At 35.1% G+C, this 15,444-nt stretch overlaps 1 non-coding gene and 1 pseudogene across 1 annotated transcript; both read left to right on the top strand.

The window, feature by feature from the left end:
- The window catches only part of LOC139849482 (probable galacturonosyltransferase 10), a 49,412-nt pseudogene extending 36,338 nt beyond the window's left edge, over positions 1-13,074 (top strand).
- Positions 8,588-8,694, top strand: LOC139851048 (small nucleolar RNA R71). The gene has a single exon (XR_011760411.1). It is a non-coding gene; the product is annotated as a small nucleolar RNA R71 (small nucleolar RNA).
- Positions 13,075-15,444: the final 2,370 nt, after the last annotated feature.

Raw genomic sequence — 15,444 nt, 5'->3', positions numbered from 1 at the left:
ATTGTTCATAAATATGTATAAACATGATTTTGAGTTCATTTAATTGAAAATTTTGAAATTTTTTACTAGATCTGGGTAGTCAGTATATAAGACTAGGACTGTTCTTTATTATCAGAGAGCACTAGATTCTAATACAACTACTGCTTTACTAGTATTTTTAATGGTAACCAACTGTTTAAATTAAAAAATTTTAAAATCTGAAAGAATTTAACCCCTACCCACACTTAAGATCTTGCAATGCCCTCATTTGCAAGAAATCAGTAACAATTTAAATTATTGAGGGTGATTAGCGTAGAAAAATGATTAAATTTTACCAAAGTTTCCAAACATATTGGCGTTTGTTTGCTGAATGATAAATGGTGCACATCATTTGTTCATTCCGTCTTGTTGTTACATCACATTTGTTTTTCGTTTTGTCGTCAAAAGTACTAGCTTTTGCTAAACTTAATGCCAGTCTTTGAAAATGCGCTGTTTTACCCTGTTTTGTACAATCGACAATATACATACAATACAAATATAAACATGCATGATAATTTGAAATGGGACTTAAAATCCCACTTTCAAATCAAATATGAAATATTAGTACAACATAATAAAAATATTAAATATTACAATAAAAGTATCACAATATCATAAGTTTAAACATAAATAAACAGAAATAATAAAAATTAAAAATCATATAAATTACCAACCGAAACTAAATCAATCATGGATAGGGGTTCCAGTTCATGTCATCGTCTGGGTTCCATGGTTGGTGATAGGTGTACTGGTAGGCCTGGTTAGGGTCGTAGAGAGTATAAGGCTGTCTCATCTCGGGCTGGTGTGGAGGATAGTAAGCTGGTCAGGTTGAGATGTAAGGCTCTTGAGGTGACAGCCGGCTCATAATCTGACGCTGATGATAGTCCCATCTATCATGCTGTCGTTTCCTGGAATGCTCGTAATCATTCCGGGCTTCCCACTGCTCCATTCGACGAAATCTCTCCGAGTTTGTCATGTCTACCTCATCCACACGTTGGTAGACATCAGTCATAGCCTCCCGAATGACATCCCTAATGTCATCCGCTTCCTCCATCTCCTCATCTGAGCCTCTCTCTACCTGAGGTTGACTACCTACATAGGGTATTGCCTGGTTGCGTCTACTCTTCAATACCTTAGCACCCGCATAAACCTTCAATCCTAAAAGCTCAACCTGTTCCCCACATTCCATAAGTGGACCCCCTTGGTCCTTATCTACACCTAAATACTCTCCAATGAGAGTAACAAAAATACCTCCTCCAATTATCCCCCCTTCCTGTATTCCTTCAACCATCTTAGATAAATAAAAACCAACACAGTAGGGGATATTAACAAAGCCTCTTGGGTCTCGAATACACTTTAGGTAAAATAAATCATGTAAGGTCAATTTTTCCTTGTTGTGACCTCTCTGTGTAATCGAGTTAGCCAAAAATCTATGAATTATACGAAGCTCGGCTTTGTTAATATGTAAGGTATGTGTTCCTCCCCGCCCAAAAACATTATAATCCGACATACGCCTCCAGACGGCGTTCGCGTTAAAATTCCTATCTACCCTTTCACCACGATAAATCAAACTCATACAATCGAGTAGTAGTAATTCACTAGGAGTATATATCTGTAATGCCCTGACCATGTCCAGCATGGACATCCTGTACATCCTACCGCCAAGTATAAACCTAAGAAAACTTCTATCATCTAATCTATCTGCATCTACATTTAACGCTATAGTACTCATCAGCTCAACACACCATTCCTTATATACAGGTCTACGAATGGTGAATAAGCGTTCCAAATCAGTAAAAGAAGAACTGCCATACCTTTGTATCAAATGCTCCCTAACACGGTCAGCAAGTTGGACCCTTTCCAAAGGATCCCAATCAATTACCCTAGGCACCTCTACATCTTTCGTTATTAATTTGAATTTATTACTTTGATATGCCGGGTAATCTCTCCATCGTCTATCGAATCTCAGATTAGGATGCAACGTGTGTTCAGGAATCGTTGGGTATTCTACAGGTGGATGCATCGGAAATACTATGAATTCATTAGGTAACTGTAGCGGGTCATAATAAGGTACGTGTTGATCTGGCTGATGTTGTTGTTCCTGTTGTGGTTCTTGTTCATGTTCATATTGCATTTCTGGTTCTGGTTCTGGAGCTGGAGCGGGTCGTCTAGATGATGATGATGATGAACCTCCAGTATCGGCTCTATGTGAAATAGATTTCTTAGTGATATGCTCTATCCCACTCATAAGATAGTCAGACTAGTTGGTTTTCCATAGCTACATAGGCGTAACCTCGAGCATTCAACGTTTTTTCTTCTAAACATATGAACGGTCCGTCTCTGCATAAAGTAACAAATTCGGTATTGGAATATGTCTGATTCGTCGAGCATTTTCCTTCGTGTGACCATTTTCCGCATTTGTGACATCTTTCAAGGTGTCGAGCTCTCCTTTTCGCTGCGGATTTTGATTTTCCTTTACCAAACTGTAACTTATTATTTTCGTTCCTGGATTCTTTTCTTACTCCGTCCAATTTGCCTCTGATTAATGATACTATTTCACTTGGAAGGGTGTCATTATTACGTTTAGTGATCAAAGCATGTAGCATTAGACCATGGCTTAATTTACAGGAAGTCTTCTTCTCGTAAAACCAAAAAAAAATAAAAATTCAGAATGGGGGGAGAAGACTAGTTCTTTAGGGTCTGCTAGGGAAAGACCATTCGGGTTCCATTTTCGAGAATTACACGAAAACAGAAAATCTAACTCTAACAGAAATACATATTACCCTAAAAAGATTCGAACCTCCCCACACTTAGTTGAAATTGTGATTAACGTTATTTTCAATTGGATCATCAACAAATTGTATATCTTTGACTTTTACTTCAATCCATTTGTTGATTTCCTCCGTAACTTTCACAAATTCAACTAACATCGCCTTTTCTTTTGGCGATAAATTGGATACTAATCGGTTACATAACTTAAAGTTTCCCTTAATCTTAGCATCGTGAATCCATTTATAAAGTTTCTTCGTTGAACTGTTAAAAATGGGTTCATCTAATTTCTTATCATCAACGGCATTCTTTGTGATTGGATCATCATTAAGTGTTTCTTCATCTTCCCCACACTTATGAGTTTTTATTGGTTTAACAGTTTGGGTTGGTGGAGATCTAAACTTTCGGTTCACAAAGGTGATCGATTTATCACCATCCCTAAGTGTCATTCTACCTTCTCTTACATCAATGAATGCCTCGGTGGTTGCTAAAAATGGGCGACCTAAAATTAGAGGAATATCAAGGTTTTCCTCCATATTAATCACTATGAAGTTTGCAACATAGGTCAAACTTCCCACGTTAACAAGTAAATTATTTGCTATTCCAACCGGGTGTTTAATGGTTAGGTCAAATGATTGAACACCTATTTTGGTTGGTTTTAATTTATCCATACCTAATCTTTTGTATAAGGAAAGATGCATAATATTTGTACTTGCTCCTAAATCTGCGAGTCCATTATATACAGCACCATCATTAAGCAAGCAAGAAATGATAAATTCACCCGGGTCTTCTGCTTTAGTAAGTCGAGTTGGTTTGTAAACCTTTTTCGGATGTTCTTTTCTTGGTTCTTTCACTTCTATTTGAAATTTTTGTTCACATTTTTCTTCATTTCTTGGAATGGGAGGTTTGTATAAGAATTCTTCTTCATCACTCCAATTTGAATCCTCCCTATTTTCCAATTTTGATTTTTCATATGTTGTTGATAACATATTTATGTTTTCATTTTGAGGGTTTTCTTGGGTGGTGAAATTATGATTGACTTCATTGTCAACTTCCATCGGACCATGTATGTAATGTTTAACTCTGTGACCATTAACTTTAAATTCAATCCCATTTGAATTTATTAACTCTACTGTTCCATATGGGAAAACTCTCTTGACTATGAATGGTCCAGACCATCTTGATTTCAATTTTCCAGGAAATAGCTTGAATTGTGAATTGAAAAGAAGAACTCTGTCTCCTTCTTTAAATTCTTTTGAACTTCTGATTCTTTTATCATGCCATTTCTTTGTTCTTTCCTTATAGATTAACGAATTTTCGTATGCTTCATGTCTTAATTCTTCTAATTCGTTTAGCTGACTTAATCGTAGACGTCCAGCTTCATGTAAATCAAGATTACATGTCTTCAAAGCCCAAAATGCTTTGTGTTCAATTTCTACTGGAAGATGACATGCTTTTCCGTAAACGAGTTTAAAAGGTGTGGTTCCAATTGGAGTTTTGTAGGCTGTTCTAAAAGCCCAGAGTGCATCCTCCAATTTCATGGACCATTCCTTCGGATTTGATCCTACGGTTTTCTCTAGAATACGTTTCAAAGCTCGGTTGGTATTTTCAACTTGTCCACTTGTTTGTGGATGATAAGCGGTAGAGATTTTATGAGTTACTCCATATCTTTTAAGAAGTTTCTCAAGTTGATTATTACAAAAATGAGTACCCCGATCACTTATTAAAGCTTTCGGTGTTCCGAACCTTGCAAAAAGACGTTTTAAAAAGTTGACTACAACTCGTGTATCGTTAGTTGGGAGAGCTTGTGCTTCCGCCCATTTAGATACATAATCAATGGCAACGAGAATGTAGAGATTATTATGAGATTTTGGAAATGGACCCATAAAGTCAATACCTCAAATGTCAAATACTTCACATACTTGAATGACATTTTGTGGCATTTCATCACGTTGACTTATTTTTCTGGCCCTTTGACAAGCATCACAGGATTTGCAAAGAAGGTGTACTTCTTTGAAAATTGTAGGCCAATAGAATCCAGCATCGTAAACTTTTCTTGCTGTAAGTTGAGGCCCATAATGCCCTCCTGTTGGTCATGTGTGACAATGGTTTAAGATTTTACTAGCTTCATCTCCGAATACACATCGGCGTATTATTCTATCGGGACAACTTTTAAACAAATGTGGATCTTCCCAGAAATAGTATTTTATATCACTAAAGAATTTCTTTCGTTTTTGGTACGACAACCCTTTTTCAAGGAATCTACATACTAAGTAGTTTGCATAGTCTGCAAACCATGGAATTTCATTATAATCTATCTTCAATAGATATTCATCAGGAAAGTTGTCTTGTATGGCCGATTCATTTAGAACTTCTAATTCAGGATTTTTAAGACGAGAAAGATGATCAGCTGCGAGATTTTCTGCTCCCTTTTTATCTCGGATTTCAATATCAAACTCTTGTAAGAGTAAGATCCAACGGATTAATCGTGGTTTAGCATCTTGTTTCGAAAATAGGTATCTAAGAGCAGAATGGTCGGTATAGACCACCGTTTTAGCTAGAACTAGAAATGAACGAAATTTGTCAAAAGCAAAGACAATAGCAAGGAGTTCTTTTTTCAGTAGTTGTGTAATTTGTTTGTGCTCCTTGTAACGTCTTACTAGCATAATATATAGTTTGAAATCGTTTTTCAATCCTTTGTCCTAAAACGGCTCCCATTGCAAAATCACTTGCATCACACATAAGTTCAAATGGTAGATTCCAATTTGGAGTTATCATAATCGGTGCATTAGTGAGTTTTTCTTTAAAAATATTAAAATATTTGATACATTCATCCAAAAAGATGAATGGAGCATCCTTTTCTAGGAGTTTATTCATAGGAGTGGCAATTTTAGAAAAATCTTTTATGAAACGTCGGTAAAAATCGGCATGCCCTAGAAAACTCCTAACTCCTCTAACATTGGTGGGATGTGAAAGTTTAGCAATTACATCTACTTTAGCTCTATCCACTTCAATTCCTTCCTTTGAAATTTTATGACCAAGAACGATGCCTTCTTTAACCATGAAATGGCATTTCTCCCAATTAAGTACTAGATTTGATTGTTCGCATCTAATAAGCATTCGTTCAAGATTAACTAGACATGTTTCAAAAGTATCACCGAAGACTGAAAAGTCATCCATGAAAACTTCCATGCATTCTTCTATCATGTCGTGAAAAATCGCCATCATGCACCTTTGAAAGGTTGCAGGGGCGTTGCAAAGTCCAAATGGCATGCGTTTGTAAGCAAAAGTACCATAAGGGCACGTGAACGTGGTTTTCTATTAATCCTCGAGGGCTATTGGAATTTGAAAAATATCCGGAAAAACCATCAAGAAAACAATAGTAACTATTTCCGGCTAATCTTTCCAACATTTGATCAATAAAAGGTAAGGGAAAGTGATCTTTTCTGGTGGCGTCATTTAATTTTCTATAATCAATACAAACACGCCATCCTATTACAGTCTTATTAGGAATAAGCTCATTTTTCTCATTCGTGATGACAGTCATGCCACCCTTCTTAGGCACGCATTGAACTGGGCTTACCCATGGACTATCAGAAATTGGATAAATTAAACCTGCATCAAGCAGTTTAATAATTTCTTTCTTAACAACATCTTGCATATTAGGATTTTGTCTTCATTGGCGTTGCACATACGTTTTATGACCTTCTTCCATAAGGATCTTATGTGTGCAATACGAAGGACTTATTCCTTTAATATCATAAATTTTCCATGCAATAGCTGGTTTATGAGCCTTTAGCACAGAAATGAGTTGAGATTTTTCATTTTCAGTAAGAGAAGACGATATTATTACAGGTAATTCAGATTCACCATGTAAATAAGCATATTCCAAATGGTTTGGAAGTGGCTTTAACTCTAATGTCGGTGGTTCTTCTATCGATGATTTATATCGATATCTGTCTTCTTCTTTTAGCATTTGAATTTCTTCTGTTGTTGGTTCATATCCATTAGCCATAAGTGTAGCTAACATTTCAGTTTCATCAATTGGTTCAGTACCTTCTCCTAAAAAACATTCTCCTGTTCCTTGTAATTCTGGAAATTCTTCTAACAATTCTACATGTGATTCTATAGTTTGAATATAATAACATGTATCATCTACAGATTGCGGTTGTTGCATTGCTCTATCAACTGAAAAGGTAACACTCTCGTCTTCTATACTTAGGGTTAGTTTCTTACCAAACACGTCTATTATTTCTTTAGCCGTGTTTAAGAATGGTCTTCCTAATATGAGAGGTACTCGAGAATCTTCTTCCATGTCCAGAATAACAAAATCTACTGGAAATACTAAAGTACCAACTTTAACTAGCATGTTTTCCATTATCTCTCTAGGATATTTTACTGATCAATCGGCTACTTGTATGCTTATTCTTGTTGGTTTCAATTCTCAAAGGTCTAGTTTAGTGTATAATGAATATGGCATTAAATTTATACTAGCACCTAAGTCTGCCAATGCTTCTATTGAACTAAGACTACCCAGAAAACATGGAATTGTGAAACTTCCTGGATCTGATAATTTTTCTGGTATCTTATTCAACAGCACTGCAGAACAATTAGCATTCATAGTAACAGCCGAGAGTTCTTCCATTTTCTTTCTATTTGTGATTAGATCTTTCAGAAATTTAGCATATCTAGGCATTCCTGAAATCACATCAATGAAAGGAAGATTAACATTTATCTGTTTAAACATATGCAAGAATTTGGATTGCTCGCTTCAAGTCTCTCTTTTCTCATTTTACTCGGGTAAGGAAGTGGTGGTTGGTATGGTTTAACATAAGGTTTAGCCTTAACTGTGTTATCTTCATTAACCTTTTCAACTACCGGTTCTTTTTCCTTATCTTGCTCAGGTTGTGGTTCTTGTGGAGTAGGAATAGCTTCATCAGAAATTACAGGTATTTCAGGTGGTTTAAGTGTAATACCACTTCTCGTGGTAATGGCTTTAGCTGTTTCATTCCGGGGGTTAGTATTTGTATCACTAGGTAGACTTCCAGGTTTTCTTTCACCTATTAACCTTGCTAGGTTACTTACTTCTTGTTCCAGATTTTGAATAGAAGCTTGTTGATTTCTAAATGCTTGAGCATTTTGTTCATTGGTTTGTTTTTGAGATGTGAAAAACTGAGTTTGAGAATCAACTAGCTTCGACATCATATCTTCTAGATTCGGCTTTTTATCATCGGTTTGTGGTGGTTTATTTTGAAAATTAGGTCTTTGCTGATTGTAAGTATTATTGGATACTTGTTGATTACTAGGACCTTGTTGGTTGTTGTATGGAACATTTCGGTTATAATTCTGGTTTTGATTGTAGATCGGTCTTGGCGGTTAATAATTATTCTAATAATTATTTCCAGGCCTTTGGTTTATGTATGAAACATTCTCTCTTTGTTCCATTGTTAATTCAATACTGAGACAATCTTTTGTCAAATGTGGTCCTCCACACTGCTCACAACTACTTCGTATTGAGTGGATATCTTTAGTCATCTTTTCCATTCGTCTCTCGACAACATCTATCTTTGCGGAAATGGAATCTAAGTCATGGCTAGAATCGGATCTAGCTGCTTTAGATGATCTAACGATATCTTTTTCTTGGTGCCACTCATGTGAGTGGGAAGCAGTGTTATCAATAATTTTGTAAGCATCAGTTGCTGTTTTCTTCATAATGGAACCACCAACTGCTATGTCTATGTCTTTCCTTGTAGTGATGTCGCATCCTTGGTAGAATATTTGTACTATTTGACAAGTGTCTAAACCATGTTGCGGACATCCTCTCAATAACTTTCCAAATCTTGTCCATGCTTCATATAAAGTTTCATTTGCCTTTTGTGTGAACGTAACAATTTCTCCTTGAAGTCTCACGGCTTTAGATGCCGGAAAGAATTGTTTAAGAAATTTTTCAACTAAAACGTCCCATGTATCAATCGCCCCTTCAGGTAATGATTCTAACCAATCTTTGGCTTCTCCCTTTAAAGTCCAGGGAAATAACATGAGATATATCTGTTCATCCTCCACTTCTCTTATTTTAAATAGAGTGCAGATCCTATTAAAGGTACGAAGATGTTCATTTGGATCTTCCTTCGGTGCACCATTAAATTGGCATTGATTTGTTACCATGTGTAGAATTTGTCCTTTGATTTCATAATCTGGCACATTAATGTCTGGTTGAGTAATTGCGTGACCTTGGCCAGTGCGTTTAGCTCTCATTCGGTCTTCCATACTTAGAGGTTCCAGATTCTCCATAATTGAATTTGTTGAATCTGAATCACTATAGGATTCTGATTTAATGGTTGGTTCCTCAATAATCTCTGTTTGAATGATTGGTGGTTCCGGAGGAAATATTAATGGTTCAGGATCTATGAATCATCCCTGAATATTCTCCGGATTCTCAATTGTGAGGTCGGGTTCAAAAAATGGATTATCGAAAATTTGAATTGGAGTAATTGGTCGACTGGATGACGATTCTAAAGAAAAATCAACGGCGACAATATTTGCTAGATGTCTTGATCGAGTTACAGGTGGTGAACGTACAAAAGGTGGTGAACGTTTTGCTCGGTGCATTCACTGAATATCCTATTAGTTTTAAAAAGAAAGAAAATTATATAAGTTATCAAATTAATAGACTTTTCTGATTTTTGCCCACGTTTCGAATAGCCAAAAGATGCAGCAGAGGGGCAGGATTCGTTTGGTCTCAATATAATTGAGTACTGTTTGGCTCCAATAACCCGGTCCACGTACAAATCCAACTATTACTACGAACCAGAAAATTTTGATGTCTATCAATTTAACCACTTAAAATAATTTTTTGTTTTGAAATTTAAAGAAATTTTAGATAAGAAATAGAAAAAATCTAAGTCCTAAAAACTAGATCGGCGAGAAATAAGAAAGAAAAAGAGCGCGTCGAAAAACGTCGAAAAATAAAAAGTGTCGAAAAATAAAAATAAGAAAGTAGCGCGTTGAAACTTAAAAAGGAACTAAAAACTAAGAATTAAAAGTTGCGTCTAAAAATATTAAAGCTTAAAAGAAAAACTATATCCCAAATGGAAATAACTTAGAAAGGTACTAAAATTTAAAAACGGCGTCGCAAAATTCTAAAGTACTTAAATCTTAGTCTAAAGAAAAAGCACTTAAGGGATTTTACGGCAAAGCCTAAAAATCTAGAAGTAAAAATAACTATGGCAAAAACTATGACTTAAAACTAAATACGAGCGAAAAATACAAATATTACGCTAAAACAAATAAAAAGATACAAAATCTAAAAATAAAATTAAAGTTGTAAAAAGTACAATTTTTATAAAAATATTATTTTTATATTATTTATTTTATAAAACTATTAATTTTATAATTTAATTAAACTAATTAAACTTAAAATAATACAAATTAAATAATAAAACTAAAACTTAAATAATAAAATAAGTAAAACCTAATTAGGGTTTTAAATTAATTATAATTAATAATAATACTCCGTAATGATTGCAGTTTTAGGGTTAACTGTGGCGTGTCAGACACTCTCATGCGATCGCATGAGAATTTGCCTTCGGGCTCATGCGATCGCATGAGCTAAGGTTACGGGCCAGTAAATGGGCTGCTACAGTACGGGCCGAGTAGTTATATATATATATATATATATATATATATATATATATATATATATATATATATATATATATATATATATATATATATATATTAGTTTTCTGTTTTAAAAATATATATAATATTTATATAACTTAAATAAAATTTAATTTTAAAAACTAAAAAATAAAAATAAAGAAACTTTATAATTATATATATATATATATAACAAACTCTTAAATATATATATATTTTGTTTTTCTTTTATATTTTTGTATATTTAAAACGTATTTTTACAAAAACGTATTTTTATAAAAGTAAACTAAAAATAAAATTTTTTTTTTTTATATATATTGCGTTGTGCTTCCGGCGTTTAAGCAGAATTCGTTCCCCGGCAGCGGCGCCAAAAATACTTGATGTGTGCGAGGTGTACTAGGAAATAGTATTATTTTTACAACGAAATACTATTAAATACGATACAATTTTACACAAGATATTTATTTATTTATAGAATGGATATACCGAAACCTTGCTACAACACTTATAGGCAGTGTACCTAATCGTACAGTAGTGTAGTTTTTAGTAAGTCCGGTTCGTCTACAGGGAACTCTTAAACAAGCTTAACACTATATTAGATTTAAATTTATAAAAATACAAATATATATAAGTAATATTATTATAAAAGGGGTTTTTTACCGTTTAATGACCGATTTGTCGATTTTAAAACTTTAGTCGCAGTTAAAATCTAATGTAAAATATTAAATAAATAAAAGACTTAATTTAAAGAGTAAAATAAATAACGATAATGAAATTGCGATAAATAAAAGTGCGATAATTAAAAAGTATGATAATTAAAAGTGCAATTAAATACAATGACAATAAATAAAAGAGCGATAATTAGAAATGCAATTAAATATGAAAATAAAGGAATTATGCTTATTTAAACTTCCATAATCATGATGTTTGACGTGTTGATTTTTAGTTTATTCCCATGGGTTAATTGTTCTTTGTCCTGGATTATTCAATATGTCCATACGGATTTGTCCATAATAGTCCATCAGTCATAATCATAAAATGCGGAAGTCTTCACCAAATTATTCTTATTCCCGAAGTCAAATATTCCAACTAATTGGGGATTCAAATTGTAACAAGGTTTTAATACTTTGTTTAATGAATACACCAGGTTATTGACTGCGTGTAAACCAAGGTTTTACTACTTTGTTAACAATTACACCAATTACCCTTGAATGTAATCCACCCCCGTTTTAACAAGTCTACTAACTATTAATCCAGTTCCGTGTCCGGTAAAATGAACAATTATTGGTATTTATAGATATCCCGCCCACCGTGCCCAGTCAAGCGTATGTGGTTATATATAAATACGTCAAATTATAAGTGTATATATTAAATTAACGAGGTATCATTTAGTTAATATAAAGCCCATTAATAGCCCATAGTCTAATTTTCACAAGTGTCGTTCTTTTATCCAAACCCCAATTATGGTACAAAGCCCAATTACCCAATTTTAATATTTAGCCCAACATCATGATTACTTCGTCTTAAATAAGCATAATAATAACTTATCTACGAGACATTAATTTAAAAATAACATTAACCATAACTTACAGTGATTAAAAATAGCGTAGCGTTACACAGACAGAGTTCTGACTTACAAGACTTTAAAACATTCGACTAACCCAACCTTATTATTATCACTAACTTAAAATTAAAATTACAAATTGAGATTACTAATTGGAGTGATACTTGGTACATTAGATAAGAGAAAGAAATTATAAAAAGGTGTGTTTTTTACGTCCAAAACATGCGAGATTTATAGGTGAGGCCTGTCCCAGCTTGCCATGCGATCGCATGGGATTTCTTCCTCCAGGCCATGCGATCGCATGGCCGTCGGTTTCAGCTGTCATTCAGCTTTGCAACAGTATAGCCGCCGGATTTTTATAATATATAATATATATATATATAATTTTATTATAATTATATATATATTATATTATATTTATAGGCATAGTTGACTTGTAATTTTTGGTCCGTTGCATCGAGCGTTGAGAGTTGACTTTGGTCCCGGTTCCGGTTTTTCGAACGTCCTTGCGTACAATTTGATATCTTGTACTTTGCGTTTTGCGTCTTGTACTTTTGTAATTTTGAGACGTTTCTCATCAATAATTGGAACCACTTTGATTGTACTTTGTACTTTTGAGCTTTTTGGTCGTTTGCGTCTTCAATTCGTCGAATCTGTCTTTTGTCTTCACCTCTTATTATTTAAAAGAATATCACTTGTAAATAGAACAATTGCAACTAAAAGCTTGTATTTCTTGAGGGATAATGCTATGAAATATATGTTCGTTTTTAGCATTATCAGACACTTTCAAAACCACTTCTCCAATCGGTGGTAAAACGAAAGTATACCGCTCATCAACTTTGGGAACACATCGAGAATTTTTCCATAACAAAAAGGAAAGTCGCACAATGGAACTTGAAAATGAACTCCGCACCATTGTCCTCAGTGACTTGTCAATTACTGAGTATTGCCAAAAGATCCAAACGATTTCGGATCTGCTCGAAATTATTGGATCTCCGGTGGATGACAAGAACCTCGTAACGTATATGGTTAATGGCTTAGCAGAATACGACAACACCGCATAAATCATTACTTACAAAGTTCCGTTTCCCACTTTTCTCCAAGCCCGATTGCTGTTACTTTTAGCCAAAAAATGAATGACAAACAAGAGACAACCACCCTCTGCATCACACTCGGATAACTTCTCAAGCCCGACCATTCTTTACGCTGATGGGAGTAACAATGGTAAAATAACAACAATAAAAACAGGCGCAATAATGGTGGAAAGCAAAGTCATGGGAATGAACGAGGTAACAATGGAAAGCAAAGGTCTGGTCAAAATTCTCATGCGGGCCGGAATAATAAATTAGCCAACACACCTTTTTCTAGCGGACAAAATCAATTTTGGAGACCTAATAATATGAGTTGGGTTTACCCACCTTGGGCCTGGCAACCAACAGCGCATCACCCTTATTGGACTGGGCAAAAACCTTCTTATCAGCCCAATAATGGGCGTGGATTTAGCCAGCACACACGGCCCAACAGGCCTGGGCTCGTAGGGCCTGGCCCACAGCCCGCTACACCTCAAGTTTTTAATATGAATGCAACTCCTGATGTGACCCCCCATGTGGACTTAGTTTCCTCCGCATAGTAGTGGCAATGCTACATCTCTTTCTCAGGCTTTCAACACTTGTACGCTCCATGACCCCGGTGATGACGGATGGTACATGGACTCCGGGACCACTGCTCACCTCGCCGTGGACTCAGGTAAACTCAATACTGTTTTTAATAAAGATATTATTTCTTCAGTTATTTTCGGTAACGATTCCACCATACCCGTTCTCACATATGGTAATGCCACTTTACCTAACCCTTATAGACCACCTTAATCAAATACTCGTCACACCAAACATTGTAAAAAATGTAATCTGTCAAATAATTCAATAAAGATAATAAAACTACCATTGAATTTAACGCTTTTGGTTTTTCAGTGAAGGATGCCCGGACCAGATATACCCTTCTCCAATGTGACAGTGATGTCGACCTTTATCCCGTCACCTCTTCCAACGTCACCAAAATCGCTCTTATATCCAGCAATCAACCGCTTTGGCATACTAGACTGGGACATCCTGGCGATCATATTTTATGCATCTTAGTTTATGGAGGTTTCTTTAATTGTAATAAAGCTCAGGCTAATACTTTGTGCCATGCATGTCAATTAGGCAAATATGTTAAATTACCATTTTACCGTTCTCATAATATTGTTTCTAAACCTTTTGAGATATTACATTATGATGTATGGACATCACCTATTACTAGCGTAGGAGGCTTTAAATATTACCTGTTATTCTTAGACCACTATATGCATTTTGTATGGGTTTATCCTCTTCGAAAGAAATATGATGTTTACTCAAAATTTCTACATTTTCACGCATACATAAATAACCACTTTAATACCTCCATCAAAGCCCTTCAGTGCGATAACGGAGGCGAATATAATAAAAATTCCTTTCATGACTTCTTTTCCATGAACGGCATCGAATTTCGATTCTACTGTCTACATACATCTCAACAAAATGGTATGTCAGAACGCATGCTTCGCACCATTAATAACAAAGTCCGCTCATTACTTTTTCATGCTCGTCTTCCTCCCGAATATTGGGTGGAACCACTCCACATGGCCACTCATCTTCTCAACATCTTACCTACTACCTCCATTTCTAACGACATACCCTTTACTCGTCTCTTTAACAAAAACTCAAAATTCTCTCACCTACGTGAATTTGGGTGCCTATGCTACCCACACCTCACAAACTATCCAAATGCTCAACCCCCCGTATGTTCCTTGGTTACCCTTCCAATCATCGAGGGTACCGATGTCTCGATCTCGAATTGAAAAAGATTATCATCTCTCGCCATGTCACCTTTGACGAGACTATCTTCCCGTTTGGTTTCATGCAACCAAACTCTCCTCCCTTTTACTCATTTCTTGATATTCCTAGTGAATTTCAACCTCACCCACTTCATCAGCGTGCTCCTTTCAATCCGAGCACATCCAATACCACCAGTTGTTTCGCAACCACAGATACATCGTCATTTCCTTTTCCCACTGATACATCTTCATCATATACACCTACTGATGAATCTTCATCTCCTACACCTACTGATATTGTTGGGATTTAACAAGTTTGAAACTCTTAAAACCATTTAAGATTATAATCAAAACGGAAGCGTGTAATTACAAATTAAACTTGTTAATCTTTAAACCAATTTAAAGTTAAATCCCAATAGGATCAAGTTATGAAATCATGCTTACAAATTAACAAGAAAGGGAGAGTTATATATACCTCCTTAAAACAAGTTTAAGGGCTGTCCAAATGCTTATAAGATGATGAACAAATGTGTAGAACTTCAAGCCTTTGATCCTCCAACACCACCCTTAAGTTTACTAGACT

The sequence above is a fragment of the Rutidosis leptorrhynchoides genome, chromosome 5 (genome assembly GCF_046630445.1).
Source record: "Rutidosis leptorrhynchoides isolate AG116_Rl617_1_P2 chromosome 5, CSIRO_AGI_Rlap_v1, whole genome shotgun sequence".
Lineage (NCBI taxonomy): Eukaryota > Viridiplantae > Streptophyta > Magnoliopsida > Asterales > Asteraceae > Rutidosis > Rutidosis leptorrhynchoides.
Note: the sequence above shows the minus strand (reverse complement) of the source record. Positions and strands in the feature narration are given on the sequence as shown.